Source organism: Lithobates pipiens, unplaced genomic scaffold (assembly GCF_037356315.1).
Source record: "Lithobates pipiens isolate NorthernLeopardFrog02 unplaced genomic scaffold, aLitPip1_a1.2 Scaffold_23, whole genome shotgun sequence".
Taxonomy (NCBI): domain Eukaryota; kingdom Metazoa; phylum Chordata; class Amphibia; order Anura; family Ranidae; genus Lithobates; species Lithobates pipiens.
This window is the reverse complement of record NW_027507785.1, coordinates 146,603,032-146,618,036: the sequence shown is the minus strand read 5'-3', so window position 1 is coordinate 146,618,036 and position 15,005 is coordinate 146,603,032.

Below are 15,005 nucleotides of genomic sequence, written 5' to 3'. Positions count from 1 at the left end.
CTTCCATTTCAAAATGATCGCTTGCACAGTGCTCCTTGGGAAGTTTAAAGCTTGGGAAATCTTTTTGTATCCAAATCCGGCTTTACACTTCTCCACACCAGTATTACGGACCTGCCTGGTGTGTTCCTTGGTCTTCATGATGCTCTCTGTGCTTTCAACAGAACCCTGAGACTATCACAGAGCAGGTGCATTTATACAGAGACTTGATTACACACAGGTGGATTCTATTTATCACCATCAGTCATTTAGGACAACATTGGATCATTCAGAGATCCTCGCTGAACTTCCGTAGTGAGTTTGCTGCACTGAAAGTAAAGGGGCCGAATAATTTTGCACGCACCACTTTTCAGTTTTTTATTTGCTAAAAAAGTTTAAATTATCCAATAGATTTTGTTCCATTTCACAATTGTGTCCCACTTGTTGGTGATTCTTCACAAAAAATAAAAATGTTATATCTTTATGTTTGAAGCCTGAAATGTGGCAAAAGGTTGAAAAGTTCAAGGGGGCCGAATACTTTCGCAAGGCACTGTAGATAGATAGATATTGGGTGGGAGAGATAAGTAGATAGATAGATAGATAGATATTGTGTGAGAGATAGATAGATAGAGAGGAAAAAACACAATAAGGGAGCCCCCAAAGCTGCATAACCCATAAGTATACAAAAAACACAGGAAATTTCCCCAGGGTTTTTTTTTTGCAGCAGAGAGTTGGTATGAGAATAATTGATGTAAAGAAAAATCATTTATTTAACAGAATATAGTAATTCCAAATGAACAATAATACATCATCCATATAGGTAGTGCGACAAAAACAAACATGGAACATCACTCATACCAAAAAAACACTATGTACAGGCATGGTTTGCCAATTGTATTTGTACCATATGTATCCACATGAAAAACCCAGATGCATTTCAACCCTTGCGATTTCCGGTCTCTTCAGGGGATTTATATTCTAGGAAAATGTCAAAAGTATAGCATTTCAAATTGAGCAAAATTGTATCTCCATGCATATAGAGGTATAGTTACCAATGGGTGGATGAGGACATGAGGATGTGCTGCACAAACCGGCATTGCAGGATTGTAGCCGTCCAGTGATCCCATCGCTGCCACATGTTCGCCCTGCGCCCTCTGGGTGGGTGCATAGCCTACTAAGCTTACGGGGGGGCCACATTTTGGGACCCAGAGAGGAGGATGGGGGGGTAAAACACCTGCAGATGGACATGCAAAAAAACTTTGTAAGTCGTCATTAAAGAATATTGGAGGGAGTATATAGTGCTTGGCAGCTGTAGGCTTATTGTTACTTGGTCATTAATGGATTCATATTATAGAAGAATTAAGCTGGTTATAAATAGCATGGCGTAGTTTATTTATTAGTTATATTTATTATAAGAGGGATTAGCCAACAGTGAAAAGAAGGTGGGTGAGGGATGGGGTGTGGTGATGTGATAGGTGAAGTGAAAGTGCATGATGTGGAGTAGAGTGATGATCGGGCAAAAGAGGTGTGAAAAGTGAACGCAAAAAAAAGCTGCTAAAAAAGAAACTGAAACAACAAAATATTTGAAAGTGTAAAAGTGACAAGTGTGGGCAACTAGATGAGTGTGGAGGGCCTAAATTATGGGGGGGAGGGGAGGGGAGGGAATAATGCATGCGTGTATGTGTGTAAAGAGAAAAAAAAGGGGGGGGGCAATTAAATAAGATGGTGAAAGCGAGATGGATCAAGGTGCCAAACACAAGTGATATGACACTGAATGCTGTATGCATAAAGTGAGGGAGTAGGATTGTGGTTATATTACAAAAGAATAATATTGTATAGGTTGAATAGCAATGTTAGTAAATGAATGGGTGTCACATAAGTACAAGGATTACCCAGTCAAAATCATTCCAAAAGCTGCACTTACCAAGCACTCCATCAGTCTTGTATTAGTGTATGACAGCACTAACAGGGAACACCTCAGGACCTCCTGGGAGCTGTGGGATTTTAAAGTGTCTGCATGATTTGTCCATTGTCTGCAGGTGTCAGGCCCCACCCAATCCACCCTCCCACAGGTCTACAACACCAAAAGGGTGTCGTCTGCATGGTCCCCTCGGCATTCCAGAAGGCATGAGCCCTGGCCTAAGCCATCGCTTCCGACGCAAAAGCGTGACGGTCCGGTGGCGATCACGGGATGCCGTCGGCATGGAGAAGGCCCCCCACAGTGGCCCAAAAAGGACTCAACTGTAGGAAAACAAGCATTGGGGAGAATCGCAATAGGGCGGAAAAGAGGCACCCACCCAGTGACACGGGGCTGAACACAGCGGTTCGCACCAGGGGGATGCACAAATTAGAACACTGCAATGCATGCAAAGTCAGTACAAATAAAATGATTTACAAATAATCACATGTTAATATAGGTATATTGTTGGTTGAAGGATCCAAAGGCATATACAGTGCCATCAATTACATAAAAAAGATGGGGGGGTGAGAAAAAGGTAACTTTTGCACCCCAAGAAAAAGGATATACTCCTATGCTCAAACAGTGATTCCACCTGTCTGAGCTCAAATGCAGGTGCCTTTCATTATAGGCTATTACGCTTTGTGTACGTCCCTTTGTCACCTCAAGGGTGACTGGAGGAAAATACCTGCATTTTGATTTCTCAAAAAATTGGCAGTATGTCTTGGCTCATATCGGGGCTCACATGTGTTAGAGGGGGAAAGAGCGGGTGTTTAGCCACCCAATTGGTATATGTAAAAAGGAAAAAACACAATAAGGGAGCCCCCAAAGATGCATAACCCATAAGTATACAAAAAACACAGGAAATTTCCCCAGGGGTTTTTTTTTTTAGCAGCAAAGAGTTGGTATGAGAATAATTGATGTAAAGAAAAATCATTTATTTAACAGGCAATAGGAATTCCAAATTTACAATAATACATCATCCATATAGGTAGTGCGACAAAAACAAACATGGAACATCCTATCAAAAACAGTAAGATGTGAAATGTGTAGTTACAAGGAGGAAACATTTCCTTTTTGTGTGTAAAAAGGAAATTTAACTCTTTATTTTCTGTTTTTATTTTTGGTTTTAAAAATAAATAGAAATAATTCCTTTTGAATATACTGGTTGTGTCTACAACTTTCTTTATGCCTAAAAAGTCCAACTGAACCCACATTTTTTCTTTTGAGGTCTTTTATGTGAAGGTTCTTTTATTTTCATTTTTTATTTTTCTCCCTTACTCCCCCTTTTCCTTGTCAATATTTACATTCACAAAGTGATAACCAGGACGTGGCATTTTATTTATCAGTGTATCCACAGACACCACCCTGTGATAGATACACATTTGTTCTATTTTAAATATCAAACATGGAACATCACTCATACCAAAAAAACACTCTATGTACAGGCATGGTTTGCCAATTGTATTTGTAACATATGTATTCACATGAAAAACCCTGATGCATTTCGACCCTTACGATTTCCGGTCTCTTCAAGGGCATTTATATTCTAGGAAAATCTAGATCTAGACAGACATTGGATGAGAGGGATAGATAAATAGATAGATATTGGGTGGGAGATAGATAGATAGATAGATAAATTGTGTGAGAGAGATAAGTAGATATAATCGACAGATAGATAATTAGATAGATATTGGATGAGAGGGATAGATAGATAGATAGATAGATAGATAGATAGATAGATAGATAGATAGACAATGGATGAGAGGGATAGACAGATAGACATTAGGTGGGATAGGTAGACATTAGGTGGGAGAGATAGATAAATATTGGGTGGGATATAGATAGATTGATAGATAGATAGATAGATAGATATTGTTTGGGATAGATAGATATAAAGGACAAAAAGACATAAGGTGGGACAGATAGATATAGATAGATAGATAGAAAGGTAGATGGATATTTTTTGGGATAGATAGATAGATAGATAGATAGATAGATAGATATTGGGTGGGATAGATAGATATTGGGTGGGAGATAGATAAATAGACATAAAGGTGGGACAGATCGATAGATATTGTTTGAGATAGATAGATAGATAGATAGATAGATAGATAGATAAATTGTGTGAGAGAGATAAGTAGATATAATCGACAGATAGATAATTAGATAGATATTGGATGAGAGGGATAGATAGATAGATAGATAGATAGATAGATAGATAGATAGATAGATAGATAGATAGATAGACAATGGATGAGAGGGATAGACAGATAGACATTAGGTGGGATAGGTAGACATTAGGTGGGAGAGATAGATAAATATTGGGTGGGATATAGATAGATTGATAGATAGATAGATAGATATTGTTTGGGATAGATAGATATAAAGGACAAATAGACATAAGGTGGGACAGATAGATATAGATAGATAGATAGATAGATAGATAGATAGATAGATAGATAGATAGAAAGGTAGATGGATATTCTTTGGGATAGATAGATAGATAGATAGATAGATATTGTGTGGGAGAGATAAGTAGATATATACATAGATAAAGATAGATAGACATTGGATGAGATAGATAGATAGATATTGGGTGGGAGATAGATAGATAGATAGATACTGTGTGGGATAGATAGATAGATATTGTGTGGGATATAGATAGATAGAGAGATAGATAGATAGACATTGGGTGGGATAGATAGATAGATAGACATTAGGTGGGACAGATAGATATTGGGTGGGATATAGACAGAGACAGATAGATAGATAGATAGATAGATAGATAGATAGATAGATAGATAGATAGATAGATAGATAGATAGATAGATACTGGGTGGGATAGATAGATAGATAGATAGATAGATAGATAATGAGTGGGAGATAGATAGATAGATATTGGGTGGGATATAGATAGATAGATAGATAGATAGATAGATATTGGGTGGGATAGATAGAAAGATATTGGGTGGGATATAGATAGATAGATAGATAAATATATAGATAGATAGACATTGGGTGGGATAGATAGATAGACAGACATTAGGTGGGACAGATAGATAGATATTGGGTGGGATATAGATAGATAGATATTGGATGAGAGGGATAGATAGATAGATAGATAGATAGATAGATAGATATTGGGTGGGACAGACAGATAGATAGATATAGGGTGGAAGATAGATAGATAGATAGATAGATATTGTGTGGGATAGATAGATATTGGATGAGAGGGATAGATAGATAGATAGATAGATAGATAGATAGATAGATAGATAGATAGATAGATAGATATTGGGTGGGACAGACAGATAGATAGATATAGGGTGGAAGATAGATAGATAGATAGACAGATAGATAGATATTGTGTGGGATAGATAGATATTGGATGAGAGGGATAGATAGATAGATAGATAGATAGATAGATAGATAGATAGATAGATAGATAGATAGATAGATAGATAGATAGATAGATATTGGGTGGGACAGATAGATAGATATTGGGTGGGAAATAGATAGATAGATATTGGATGAGAGGGATGGATAGATAGATATATAGATATTGAGTGGGATAGATAGATAGATATTGGGTGGGATAGATAGATAGATATTGGGTGGGATAGATAGATAGATATTGGGTGGGAGATAGATAGATAGATAGATATTGGGTGGGAGATAGATAGATAGACATTGGGTGGGACAGATAGATAGATAGATAATGAGTGGGAGATAGATAGATATTGGGTGGGAAATAGATAGATAGATATTGGATGAGAGGGATGGATAGATAGATATATAGATATTGGGTGGGAGATAGATAGATAGACATTGGGTGGGATAGATAGATAGATATTGAGTGGGATAGATAGATATTGAGTGGGAGATAGATAGACATTGAGTGGGAGATAGATAGACATTGAGTGGGAGATAGATAGATAGATAGATAGATAGATAGATAGATAGATAGATAGATAGACATTAGGTGGGACAGATAGATAGATATTGTGTGGGATATAGATAGATAGACATTGGATGAGAGGGATAGATAGATAGATATTATGTGGAAGAGATAGATATTGGGTGGGATATAGATAGATAGACATTGGATGAGAGGGATAGATAGATAGATAGATAGATAGATAGATAGATAGATAGATAGATAGATATAGGGTGGAAGATAGATAGATAGATAGACATTAGGTGGGACAGATAGATGGATAGATAGATATTGGGTGGGAGATAGATAAAGATAGATAGACATTGGATGAGAGAGATAGATAGATAGAGATAGATAGACATTAGGTGGGACAGATAGATAGATATTGTGTGGGATATAGATAGATAGACATTGGATGAGAGGGATAGATAGATAGATAGATAGATAGATAGAGTGTGGGATATAGATAGATAGACATTGGGTGGGATAGATAGATAGATAGATATTGGATGAGAGGGATATATAGTTAGATATTGTGTGGGATAGATAGAAAGATAGATAGATAGATAGACATTGGGTGGGAGATAGATAGACATTAGGTGAGACAGATAGATAGATAATGAGTGGGAGATAGATAGATATTGTGTGGGATATATATAAATAGATAGATAGATAGACATTGGGTGGGACAGATAGATAGATAGATAGATAATGAGTGGGAGATAGATAGATATTGGGTGGGGAATAGATAGATAGATATTGGATGAGAGGGATGGATAGATAGATATATAGATATTGGGTGGGAGATAGATAGATAGACATTGGGAGGGATAGATAGATAGATATTGGGTGGGAGATAGATAGATAGATATTGGGTGGGAGATAGATAGATAGATAATGAGTGGGAGATAGATAGATATTGGGTGGGAAATAGATGGATAGATATTGGATGAGAGGGATGGATAGATAGATATATAGATATTGGGTGGGAGATAGATAGATAGACATTGGGTGGGATAGATAGATAGATATTGAGTGGGATAGATAGATAGATAGAAAGATAGACAGATATTGGGTGGAAGATAAATAGATAGATGAATAGATGGGATAGATAGATAGACAGACATTGGATGAGAGGGATAGATAGACAGACATTGGATGAGATGGATAAATAGATAGACATTGGAAGAGAGGGATGGATAGATAGATAGATATTGGGGGGGGGGGGGGGTAGATAGACAGATATTGGGTGGAAGATAAATAGACCGATATTGAGTGGAAGATAAATAGATGGATAGAAGGGATAGATAGATAGACAGACATTGGATGAGAGGGATAAATAGATAGACATTGGAAGAGAGGGATAGATAGATAGATAGATAGATAGATAGATAGATAGATAGATAGATAGATAGATAGATAGATAGACATTGGAAGAGAGGGATAGATAGATAGATAGACATTGGAAGAGAGGGATAGATAGATAGACATTGGAAGAGAGGGATAGATAGATAGACATTGGAAGAGAGGGATAGATAGATAGATAGATAGATAGATAGATAGATAGATAGATAGATAGATAGATATTGGGTGGGATAGATAGATAGATAGATAGATATTGGGTGGAAGATAAATAGATAGATGAATAGATGGGATAGATAGATAGACAGACATTGGATGAGAGGGATAGATAGACAGACATTGGATGAGATGGATAAATAGATAGACATTGGAAGAGAGGGATAGATAGATAGATAGATAGATAGATAGATAGATAGATATTGGGTGGGATAGATAGATAGATAGATATTGGGTGGAAGATAAATAGATAGATGAATAGATGGGATAGATAGATAGACAGACATTGGATGAGAGGGATAGATAGACAGACATTGGATGAGATGGATAAATAGATAGACATTGGAAGAGAGGGATAGATAGATAGATAGATAGATAGATAGATAGATATTGGGGGGGGGGGTAGATAGACAGATATTGGGTGGAAGATAAATAGACAGATATTGAGTGGAAGATAAATAGATGGATAGAAGGGATAGATAGATAGACAGACATCGGATGAGAGGGATAGATAGATAGATAGACATTGGAAGAGAGGGATAGATAGATAGACATAGGAAGAGAGGAATAGATAGATAGACATTGGAAGAGAGGGATAGATAGATAGACATTGGAAGAGAGGGATAGATAGATAGATAGACAATGTAAGAGAGGGATAGATAGATAGATAGACAATGTAAGAGAGGGATAGATAGATAGATAGATAGACATTGGAAGAGAGGGATAGATAGATAGACATTGGAAGAGAGGGATAGATAGATAGACATTGGAAGAGAGGGATAGATAGATAGACATAGGAAGAGAGGGATAGATAGATAGATAGATAGACATTGGAAGAGAGGGATAGATAGATAGATAGACATTGGAAGAGAGGGATAGATAGATAGATAGACATTGGAAGAGAGGGATAGATAGATAGATAGACATTGGAAGAGAGGGATAGATAGATAGACATTGGAAGAGAGGGATAGATAGATAGATAGATAGACATTGGAAGAGAGGGATAGATAGATAGACAGATAGATAGATAGATAGATAGATAGATAGATAGATAGATAGATAGATAGATAGATAGATATTGGGTGGGATAGATAGATAGATATTGGGTGGAAGATAAATAGATAGATGGATAGATAGATAGATAGATAGATAGATAGATAGATAGATAGATAGACATTGGATAAGAGATATAGATAGACAGACATTGGATGAGAGGGATAAATAGATAGACATTGGAAGAGAGGGATAGATAGATAGATCGATAGATAGATAGACATTGGAAGAGAGGGATAGATAGATAGATAGATAGACATTGGAAGAGAGGGATAGATAGATAGACATTGGAAGAGAGGGATAGATAGATAGACATAGGAAGAGAGGGATAGATAGATAGACATAGGAAGAGAGGAATAGATAGATAGACATTGGAAGAGAGGGATAGATAGATAGATAAATAGATATATAGATAGATAGATAGATATTGGGTGGGATAGATAGATAGATATTGGGTGGAAGATAAATAGATAGATGGATAGATAGATAGATAGATAGATAGATAGATAGATAGATAGATAGATAGATAGATAAGAGATATAGATAGACAGATATTGGGTGGAAGATAAATAGATAGATGGGATAGATAGATAGACAGACATTGGATGAGATGGATAAATAGATAGACATTGGAAGAGAGGGATGGATAGATAGATAGATATTGGGGGGGGGGGGGTAGATAGACAGATATTGGGTGGAAGATAAATAGACAGATATTGAGTGGAAGATAAATAGATGGATAGAAGGGATAGATAGACAGACATTGGATGAGAGGGATAAATAGATAGACATTGGAAGAGAGGGATAGATAGATAGACATTGGAAGAGAGGGATAGATAGATAGATAGATAGATAGATAGATAGATAGATAGATAGATAGATAGATAGATAGATAGATAGATAGATAGATAGATAGATGGATAGATAGACATTGGAAGAGAGGGATAGATAGATAGATAGACATTGGAAGAGAGGGATAGATAGATAGACATTGGAAGAGAGGGATAGATAGATAGATAGACATTGGAAGAGAGGGATAGATAGATAGATAGATAGATAGATAGATAGATATTGGGTGGGATAGATAGATAGATAGATATTGGGTGGAAGATAAATAGATAGATGAATAGATGGGATAGATAGATAGACAGACATTGGATGAGAGGGATAGATAGACAGACATTGGATGAGATGGATAAATAGATAGACATTGGAAGAGAGGGATAGATAGATAGATAGATAGATAGATAGATAGATAGATAGATAGATAGATAGATAGATATTGGGGGGGGGGGGGGGGTAGATAGACAGATATTGGGTGGAAGATAAATAGACAGATATTGAGTGGAAGATAAATAGATGGATAGAAGGGATAGATAGATAGACAGACATCGGATGAGAGGGATAGATAGATAGATAGACATTGGAAGAGAGGGATAGATAGATAGACATAGGAAGAGAGGAATAGATAGACATTGGAAGAGAGGGATAGATAGATAGATAGATAAATAGATAGATAGATAGATAGATATTGGGTGGGATAGATAGATAGATATTGGGTGGAAGATAAATAGATAGATGGATAGATAGATAGACATTGGATAAGAGATATAGATAGACAGATATTGGGTGGAAGATAAATAGATAGATGAATAGATGGGATAGATAGACAGACAGACATTGGATTAGAGGGATAGATAGATAGATAGATAGATAGATAGATAGATAGATAGTCATTGGGTGGAAGATAAATAGATAGATGGATAGATGGGATAGATAGATAGACAGACATTGGATGAGAGGGATAGATAGACAGACATTGGATGAGATGGATAAATAGATAGACATTGGAAGAGAGGGATGGATAGATAGATAGATATTGGGGGGGGGGGGGGGTGTAGATAGACAGATATTGGGTGGAAGATAAATAGATGGATAGAAGGGATAGATAGATAGACAGACATTGGATGAGAGGGATAAATAGATAGACATTGGAAGAGAGGGATAGATAGATAGATAGATAGATAGATAGATAGATAGATAGATAGATAGATATTGGGTGGGATAGATAGATAGATATTGGGTGGAAGATAAATAGATAGATGGATAGATAGATATATAGATATATAGATAGATAGATAGATAGATAGATAGATAGATAGACATTGGAAGAGAGGGATAGATAGATAGATAGACATTGGAAGAGAGGGATAGATAGATAGACATAGGAAGAGAGGAATAGATAGATAGACAAATAGATATATAGATAGATAGATATTGGGTGGGATAGATAGATAGATATTGGGTGGAAGATAAATAGATAGATGGATAGATAGATAGACATTGGAAGAGAGGGATAGATAGATAGACATTGGAAGAGAGGGATAGATAGATAGATAGATAGATAGATAGATAGATAGATAGATAGATAGATAGACATTGGAAGAGAGGGATAGATAGATAGATAGACATTGGAAGAGAGGGATAGATCGATAGATAGACATTGGAAGAGAGGGATAGATAGATAGACATTGGAAGAGAGGGATAGATAGATAGATAGACATTGGAAGAGAGGGATAGATAGATAGATAGATAGATAGATAGATAGATAGATAGAGTGTGGGATATAGATAGATAGACATTGGGTGGGATAGATAGATAGATAGATATTGGATGAGAGGGATATATAGTTAGATATTGTGTGGGATAGATAGAAAGATAGATAGATAGATAGACATTGGGTGGGAGATAGATAGACATTAGGTGAGACAGATAGATAGATAATGAGTGGGAGATAGATAGATATTGTGTGGGATATATATAAATAGATAGATAGATAGACATTGGGTGGGACAGATAGATAGATAGATAATGAGTGGGAGATAGATAGATATTGGGTGGGGAATAGATAGATAGATATTGGATGAGAGGGATGGATAGATAGATATATAGATATTGGGTGGGAGATAGATAGATAGACATTGGGAGGGATAGATAGATAGATATTGGGTGGGAGATAGATAGATAGATATTGGGTGGGAGATAGATAGATAGATAATGAGTGGGAGATAGATAGATATTGGGTGGGAAATAGATGGATAGATATTGGATGAGAGGGATGGATAGATAGATATATAGATATTGGGTGGGAGATAGATAGATAGACATTGGGTGGGATAGATAGATAGATATTGAGTGGGATAGATAGATAGATAGAAAGATAGACAGATATTGGGTGGAAGATAAATAGATAGATGAATAGATGGGATAGATAGATAGACAGACATTGGATGAGAGGGATAGATAGACAGACATTGGATGAGATGGATAAATAGATAGACATTGGAAGAGAGGGATGGATAGATAGATAGATATTGGGGGGGGGGGGGGGGGTAGATAGACAGATATTGGGTGGAAGATAAATAGACCGATATTGAGTGGAAGATAAATAGATGGATAGAAGGGATAGATAGATAGACAGACATTGGATGAGAGGGATAAATAGATAGACATTGGAAGAGAGGGATAGATAGATAGATAGATAGATAGATAGATAGATAGATAGATAGATAGATAGATAGATAGATAGATAGACATTGGAAGAGAGGGATAGATAGATAGATAGACATTGGAAGAGAGGGATAGATAGATAGACATTGGAAGAGAGGGATAGATAGATAGACATTGGAAGAGAGGGATAGATAGATAGATAGATAGATAGATAGATAGATAGATAGATAGATATTGGGTGGGATAGATAGATAGATAGATAGATATTGGGTGGAAGATAAATAGATAGATGAATAGATGGGATAGATAGATAGACAGACATTGGATGAGAGGGATAGATAGACAGACATTGGATGAGATGGATAAATAGATAGACATTGGAAGAGAGGGATAGATAGATAGATAGATAGATAGATAGATAGATAGATAGATAGATAGATAGATATTGGGTGGGATAGATAGATAGATAGATATTGGGTGGAAGATAAATAGATAGATGAATAGATGGGATAGATAGATAGACAGACATTGGATGAGAGGGATAGATAGACAGACATTGGATGAGATGGATAAATAGATAGACATTGGAAGAGAGGGATAGATAGATAGATAGATAGATAGATAGATAGATAGATAGATATTGGGGGGGGGGGGTAGATAGACAGATATTGGGTGGAAGATAAATAGACAGATATTGAGTGGAAGATAAATAGATGGATAGAAGGGATAGATAGATAGACAGACATCGGATGAGAGGGATAGATAGATAGATAGACATTGGAAGAGAGGGATAGATAGATAGACATAGGAAGAGAGGAATAGATAGATAGACATTGGAAGAGAGGGATAGATAGATAGACATTGGAAGAGAGGGATAGATAGATAGATAGACAATGTAAGAGAGGGATAGATAGATAGATAGACAATGTAAGAGAGGGATAGATAGATAGATAGATAGACATTGGAAGAGAGGGATAGATAGATAGACATTGGAAGAGAGGGATAGATAGATAGACATTGGAAGAGAGGGATAGATAGATAGACATAGGAAGAGAGGGATAGATAGATAGATAGATAGACATTGGAAGAGAGGGATAGATAGATAGACATTGGAAGAGAGGGATAGATAGATAGATAGATAGACATTGGAAGAGAGGGATAGATAGATAGACAGATAGATAGATAGATAGATAGATAGATAGATAGATAGATAGATAGATAGATATTGGGTGGGATAGATAGATAGATATTGGGTGGAAGATAAATAGATAGATGGATAGATAGATAGATAGATAGATAGATAGATAGATAGATAGATAGACATTGGATAAGAGATATAGATAGACAGACATTGGATGAGAGGGATAAATAGATAGACATTGGAAGAGAGGGATAGATAGATAGATCGATAGATAGATAGACATTGGAAGAGAGGGATAGATAGATAGATAGACATTGGAAGAGAGGGATAGATAGATAGACATTGGAAGAGAGGGATAGATAGATAGACATAGGAAGAGAGGGATAGATAGATAGACATAGGAAGAGAGGAATAGATAGATAGACATTGGAAGAGAGGGATAGATAGATAGATAAATAGATATATAGATAGATAGATAGATATTGGGTGGGATAGATAGATAGATATTGGGTGGAAGATAAATAGATAGATGGATAGATAGATAGATAGATAGATAGATAGATAGATAGATAGATAGATAGATAAGAGATATAGATAGACAGATATTGGGTGGAAGATAAATAGATAGATGGGATAGATAGATAGACAGACATTGGATGAGATGGATAAATAGATAGACATTGGAAGAGAGGGATGGATAGATAGATAGATATTGGGGGGGGGGGGTAGATAGACAGATATTGGGTGGAAGATAAATAGACAGATATTGAGTGGAAGATAAATAGATGGATAGAAGGGATAGATAGATAGACAGACATTGGATGAGAGGGATAAATAGATAGACATTGGAAGAGAGGGATAGATAGATAGACATTGGAAGAGAGGGATAGATAGATAGATAGATAGATAGATAGATAGATAGATAGATAGATAGATAGATAGATAGATAGATAGATAGATAGATAGATAGATAGATAGATAGATAGATGGATAGATAGACATTGGAAGAGAGGGATAGATAGATAGATAGACATTGGAAGAGAGGGATAGATAGATAGACATTGGAAGAGAGGGATAGATAGATAGATAGACATTGGAAGAGAGGGATAGATAGATAGATAGATAGATAGATAGATATTGGGTGGGATAGATAGATAGATAGATATTGGGTGGAAGATAAATAGATAGATGAATAGATGGGATAGATAGATAGACAGACATTGGATGAGAGGGATAGATAGACAGACATTGGATGAGATGGATAAATAGATAGACATTGGAAGAGAGGGATAGATAGATAGATAGATAGATAGATAGATAGATAGATAGATAGATAGATAGATAGATAGATAGATAGATATTGGGGGGGGGGGGGGTAGATAGACAGATATTGGGTGGAAGATAAATAGACAGATATTGAGTGGAAGATAAATAGATGGATAGAAGGGATAGATAGATAGACAGACATCGGATGAGAGGGATAGATAGATAGATAGACATTGGAAGAGAGGGATAGATAGATAGACATAGGAAGAGAGGAATAGATAGACATTGGAAGAGAGGGATAGATAGATAGATAGATAAATAGATAGATAGATAGATAGATAGATAGATAGATAGATAGATATTGGGTGGGATAGATAGATAGATATTGGGTGGAAGATAAATAGATAGATGGATAGATAGATAGACATTGGATAAGAGATATAGATAGACAGATATTGGGTGGAAGATAAATAGATAGATGAATAGATGGGATAGATAGACAGACAGACATTGGATTAGAGGGATAGATAGATAGATAGATAGATAGATAGATAGATAGATAGATAGATAGATAGATAGATAGA